This window comes from Canis lupus, chromosome 4 (assembly GCF_048164855.1).
Source record: "Canis lupus baileyi chromosome 4, mCanLup2.hap1, whole genome shotgun sequence".
In the NCBI taxonomy this organism is placed as follows: Eukaryota; Metazoa; Chordata; class Mammalia; order Carnivora; family Canidae; genus Canis; species Canis lupus.
This window is the reverse complement of record NC_132841.1, coordinates 5373992-5380548: the sequence shown is the minus strand read 5'-3', so window position 1 is coordinate 5380548 and position 6557 is coordinate 5373992. Positions and strand designations below refer to the sequence as shown.

The 6557-nt window shown below is 44.1% G+C and overlaps 1 pseudogene; it reads right to left on the bottom strand.

Annotated features, from left to right (window-relative positions):
* Window positions 1–603: 603 nt before the first annotated feature.
* On the bottom strand, window positions 604–1360 carry LOC140631751 (cell division control protein 42 homolog pseudogene; annotated as a pseudogene).
* Window positions 1361–6557: the final 5197 nt, after the last annotated feature.

The window sequence follows — 6557 nt, the reverse complement described above, 5'->3', positions numbered from 1 at the left end:
GCTCTTTATCTCTACTTCTATTCTGAATGAGAGCCTTGCTGGATAGAATATTCTTGGCTTCATGTTCTTCTCATTTAGGACCCTGAATATATCCTGCCAGCCCTTTCTGGCCTGCCAGGTCTCCGTGGAGAGGTCTGCTGTTAACCTAATACTTCTCCCCATAAAGGTTAGGGATCTCTTGTCTCTTGCTGCTTTAAGGATCTTCTCTTTATCTTTGGAATTTGCAGGTTTCACTATTAAATGTCGAGGTGTTGAGTGGTCTTTATTGATTTTAGGGGGGGACCTCTCTATCTCCTGGATCTGAATGCCTGTTTCCCTCCCCAAGTTAGGGAAGTTCTCGGCTATGATTTGTTCAAATACACTTTCTGGTGCTCTGTCACATTTGGTCCCCTCTGGAACCCCCATTAAATGTAGATTTTTCCTTCTGAGGCTGTCATTTATTTCCCTTAACCTTTCCTCATGGTCTTTTAATTGTTTTTCTCTTTTTTTTCCTCAGCTTCCTTCCTTGCCATCAACTTGTCTTCTATGTCACTCACTCATTCTTCAACCTAATTAACCCTCGTTGTTAGGACCTCCAGTTTGGATTGCATCTCGTATAATTGATTTTTTTTTTTATTGCAAAAACGAATTTTAATCTTTAATCTTTAGTTTGATTTAACATTGCTTTTAGTACGATGCTGACACCAGTTGTGCAGAAAGGGCTCTGGAGAGATGTTCATAGCAGCACACACCTGCGGCTCTTCTTCGGTTCTGGAGGCTCCAGGGCAGCCAATATTGCTTCGTCAAATACATTCTTTAGGCCTTTCTGTGTGAGTGCAGAACACTCCACATACTTGACCGCCTTCAGGTCACGGGCCAGCTTTTCAGCAGTCTCTGGAGTGATAGGCTTCTGTTTGTTCTTGGCAAGTTTCTCGATAGTAGAGGGGTCATCTCGGAGATCAATTTGGGTCCCAACAAGCAAGAAAGGAGTCTTTGGACAGTGGTGAGTTATCTCAGGCACCCACTTTTCCTTCACATTTTCAAATGAGGATGGAGAGACCACTGAAAAACAGACTAGAAATACATCTGTTTGTGGATAACTCAGCGGTCGTAATCTGTCATAATCCTCTTGCCCTGCAGTATCAAAAAGTCCAAGGGTATATGGCTCTCCACCAATCATAACCGTGACTGCATAGTTGTCAAAAACAGCCGGTACATACTCAGATGGAAATTTGTTTGTTGTGTAGGATATCAGGAGACATGTTTTACCAACGGCACCATCGCCCACAACAACGCACTTAATTGTCTGCATTGCTGAAACAGTTTTGTATCCACTTTAAATATATCAAATTTGATGATGACCTCAGCTCCTCCGCCGGGGCCGTATAATTGATTTTTAATTTTGGCCTGATTAGATTTAAATTCTGCAGTCACAAAGTCTCTTGAATCCTTTATGCTTTTTTTCCAGAGCCACCAGTAGCTTTATAACTCTTCTTCTGAAGTGGCTTTCTGACATCAAATCGTAATCCAAATTCTCCAACTCTGTAGCAGAGAGTACTGTTTCTGATTCTTTCTTTTGTGGTGAGTTCTTCTTTCTAGTCATTTTGCTCAGTGTAGAGTGGTGAAAAAGGAGTTGTACTGGAAAAAGGAAGGAAAAAAAAAAGAAAAAACAAAAACAAAACCAAGGAGGGATATCCTTTGGTTCTATATACTGTAAATCCCTCAACGTCCCCTGGAGCTTCCCAGCGCTGCTGGGCCAAGAACTTGCTCTTCCCCTGTCCTTGCAGCTGGTCTTCTGGGGGAGGGGCCTGCTGGGCTGATTCTCAGGTGCGCGCATCTGGGGGCGCTGCCCCGCCCCCTGCCAGGTGCACGGCTCAGTGGGAGCTGTTTACCCCGTGAGGCCCCTGTCCCCTGGCGGCCCTGCTCCGTCCCAGGCACAGGGTGACACCAGGAGGGACACCCCCGCTGGCGGCAGCCAGCTCCCCAGCCCTGGAGTCAGCTCCCGCAGTAACCCCCGCAGCTCCCAGTCCGCACGGGCCCGGATGCTCCCGGGTTTGGGGGGCGCTGAGCTGCACCGCTCGGGCCGCCCGGCGGCAGGCGCGTCCTCGCTGTCCTGGGCCCTCCCGCCTCGGCCTGTCCCGGGGGGAGCGCAGGGTCCTGGGCTGTGTCCCCCGCGCCCTGGGCTCCGGGGCCTGCGCTGCTGGGATCGCGCTCCCGCCCCGCAGCCCCCTCCGCGGAGCCGCCCCCGAGCTGCTCCCGGGCCGCCGGGCGCTCCAGCCCTTTACCGCTCGGCCCGGCGTGGGCGCTCTCCCCGGGGCGCCCCTCCTCTGCTGGTGACCCCGGGCGCCTGGGGGCCCCACTGCCCCTCCTGCGGTCCCGCGGGTCTCCCTGCTGAGCGCCTTTCTGTCCGGGAGAATCCGGTGCGGATTTTTCAAGCTCCTGCTTCTCCGGGGCTGGGCTCTCCTGTCGGGGGCTCTCGCCGCCGCCTTAGCCCGGCTCCTGGGGGCCCCTCCCCACCTGATTCTTTTTTCTTTTATTTTTTTTTTCCTGTCTTCCTACTTGTTAGAAATGCAAACTCTTCTCTCTGTAGCTTTCCAGGTGTTCTCTCTTTAAATCTCATTTCGAATTAATAGGTTTTCAGGATGGTTTGGAAGTTATCTAGGTAAGTTGGTGGTGACAGGTGACTTGGGGACCCTACTCCTCCACCATCTTGCCCCCCCCACTTCCTTTTTAAATATTATTTTAAGACTCTTTTTTCATACTGGCATTGTGCCAACGTGTATGTTTGCCTTTAACAGGTAAGTTTCTATCCATCCCACCTAACCTAGCATTGTTAAAATTTTTACACATAGTAGTATTTGGTTTTGAGCCATATTTTTGCATTAATCTGTCTTTATATCAGCACCGTGATATTTTAATGATTGTAGTTTTATAATATAATCCAGAGGGCAATTCTCTCCCCCAATACCCTTATTTTTTCTCACAGCTATATAATTTCTGATGAAATTTATAATCATTTTTCATAGTTACTGCCCTTCTCCCTGAACATTATGTTTAATTACAAAACAAATGCATGCTTATCATAATAAATGCAAGTAATACAAATGTAAACAAGAGAATATTAGAATCCTTCTTTGGCCCACCCAATCATTCTGTCCTACAAAAATGTTGTGTGTTGAGTGTTGACTGCTGATGACTACTTGCATTGCTTTCTGGGAATTGCTCTTAGCTGAAGGGTACTACTGCCTTGCCCAATGGTCCCCTAGGGACACCTGCAAGCAATGATTAGTTAAATAGGGGTAAAAAGATTTGGGATAACTCTGAGGAGCCATCCCATGGCCTCTGTCATAGCTGTGTCACAGTTCAACTTCATCTTCTGTCCGATTCTGCTTCCCTGGCTCCCTTATAATTGTCCCCAGGAGCAGTCCTCAATAAAACTCCTGCATACAAGGTGACCTCCAGAGTCTATTTTCCTGGAAACCTAACCTGAGACAGTGATTCTGTTAAGATTTAAACAAGACCATGCCATTTCTCAACCTGAAAGAGCCACCTGTGATGGCTCACCGGTTCATTAACAGGGAAACCAAAGTCCTTGGCCTACAGGCCCTGTGTAATCTAAGGTCCTGTATACCTCTCACCTCATATCCTATCACCCTCCCCCTCATTTGCTTTGTTCTAGAGCCATACTGGTCTCTTTGCCACCCCTCGGATATGACAGGTACACACCTGCCCCAGGATCTTTGACTGGTCCTTCAGCTATTCCTCCAGATAGCTTCATGACTCATTCCTCCTCCAAGTCAGCTAAAATGTTACTTCCTCCATGAAGTCTTCCTTGTTCATTCCATTGAAAACTCAATCTCCATCCCACCAGTATTCATTACTCTGTTCTATGACACTTCTTACTCTCTAACATACTGTTCAGTTTGCTTATTATTTTGTCTACAGTTTATTGTCTGATTGTCCATATAGAGCAGGAAGATTTCCTCCTCCTTTTTGTTCACTGATATATCCCAGAACCTGAAGCAGTGACTGGCACTACATTTTTTTAAAAAATTGGTTTGATTTATTTATTTATTTATTTATTTATTTATTTATTTATTTATTTATTTATTTCAGGGGAGGGGCAAGAGAGAAGGAGAGAGAGAATCTCAAGCAGATATCTGACTGAGTACAGAGGCTCGCTCTCAGGTCCCTGAGATCATAACCTGAGCTGAAATCAAGAGTTGGATGCTTAACCAACTGAACCACCCAGGCTCCCCATGATCCATACACTATTTGAATGAATGAATGAATGAATGAATGATTTTGGGAATCTTATCAAGGTGATTGTAGTAGAATTCACGGGGTGGGCCTACCCAGGGAGAGTGTGCAGAACAAAGACAAACAGAGACATGAGTATTTAGGTGTGAGCAGAAGAAAAGGAAATTACAAAGGACATTGAGAAGAAGCTGAAACACAAGAGAAAAAGAGATTGTGTCACAGAAGACAAGAAGTGAGATGGGGAGGGAGAACAAGCAACTGTGTTCAGGGTTGTCAAGATATGAAGCCAGGTAAAGTCTTGTGGAATGAATGTCTTCCCCTTAAATTCATCTAATCCCACATGTGATAGATTTTCAGGTAGGGCCTTTGAGTGGGAATTAGGTCCTGAGAGTGGAGCCCTCATGGTAGGATTAGTGTCCTCATAAGAGGAGGCCAGGGAGCTAGTCACTCTCTTTTACTGTCTTCGGCAACAAGAAGTTGGCTGTCTACACCCTGGGAGAGGACTCACTAGAACCCAACTGCGCTGGCACCCTGATCTCAGACTGTGAGAAATACATTTCTGTTGTTTATAGCCACCCAGTCTCTGGTACTTGTTACAGTAGCCCAAACTGACCAAGACAAAGAAAAGCATTTATTCATTTGGTGGTTGGAAGCTAACTAGTAGTTTGAAAGGGTAGTTAGGGCTACTGTGAGGTGAGGAAAAGAAGGGTAGGGTACTGTGGGTACTGTGGAAGGAAGGGTACTGTGAGGTGAGGAAAGAATATGGCACAATGAAATGCAAATGGTGTATGGATCACTTTTTCAAGAAGCGTGGTTGTAAAGATAGGAAAGAGAAAGATTGGAGCTGGAAGGAGGTCAGACAGAAGGAGTGAGTGTGTGCATTCGGTAGGAGAGATGAGAGTAATTTGGGTATTGTAAATGATGCATGGAAAGAACCAGTAATAACCGTATAATTAATTATCCAAATCAGAGTTTTGAGGAAAAATAGGGGACAGGACAAATGCTATGTTGGATGAATGACACCATGATGACAGGAACTTTCCGTAAATCAGGGCATATGATCAACCTATCCAAAGCTCCAGTTCTTCATGCAAGTCATTCCTGTGCACTTAGAAAGCTATTACATTTTCTAACTGTAGGTGGCAGCAAAAAGCTGGGCTCTTTTTGACTTTATTTTTTTTTATTGGAGGTGGGGGATGGCAACCAAATATTGGTAAAAGTTAGTCATGGGTTGTATGTTCAAAATAGATTTTGGGCAGCCTGGGTGCCTCAACGGTTTAGTGCTGCCTGAAGGTGAGCCAGAACACCCAGGGTGTGGTCCTGGAGACCCGCATTGGGCTCTCTGCTTGGAGCCTGCTTATCCTTCTCCTGTCTGTGCCTCTCTCTCTCTCTCTGTCTCTCATGAATAAATAAATAAAATCTTTTTAAAAAACCCAAAAAACAAAATAGGATATTTCAATTTAAATTTTAGGAAAATTCATTTTACAAGATGAATTTATGAAAATAACCATCTCTTGGCTCTCAAAGAGGAAACAATATTTGAGCAATTATAAAAAAAATGTTAGCTGTGTTGTGGTGTCATTTTATCTTTTTTTTTTTTTACCATTTTTAAAATACATTTTTCTGGTTTTATTGGGAAATAACTGGCATCTATCACTGTATAAGTTTAAGGCATACAGCATGATGGCTTCTTTACATATATTATGAAATGATTACTGCAATAAGTTCAGTTAACATCCATCATCTTATGTAGATACAATAAAAAGAAAGGAAAAAAAGAAAAAAATTTTCTCCTTTTGATGAGAACTCTTAGGATTTACTCTCTTAATAACTTTCCTATATACATACAACATACAACAGTGTTAGCTATAGTCTCCATATTGTATATTACATCCCTTGTATTTTTTTTTAATTTTTATTTATTTATGATAGTCACAGAGAGAGAGAGAGGCAGAGACAGAGGCAGAGGGAGAAGCAGGCTCCATGCAGGGAGCCCGACGTGGGATTTGATCCCGGGTCTCCAGGATCGCGCCCTGGGCCAAAGGCAGGCGCCAAACCGCTGCGCCACCCAGGGATCCCCATCCCTTGTATTTATAACTAGAAATTCATTCTTTTTAAATGCCTATGTCCAGTGTCTTACTATGCTAAAAAGTAAGACATTTTAATATAATGTCTTCAAGATCCATCCATGTTGTTGCAAACAGATTTCCTCACTTTTTTATGGCTGAATAACATTCCATTGTGTATGTCTACTTATATCCGATTATATATATACAATGTTGTACACATATTACATTATATATTACAATATATGTATA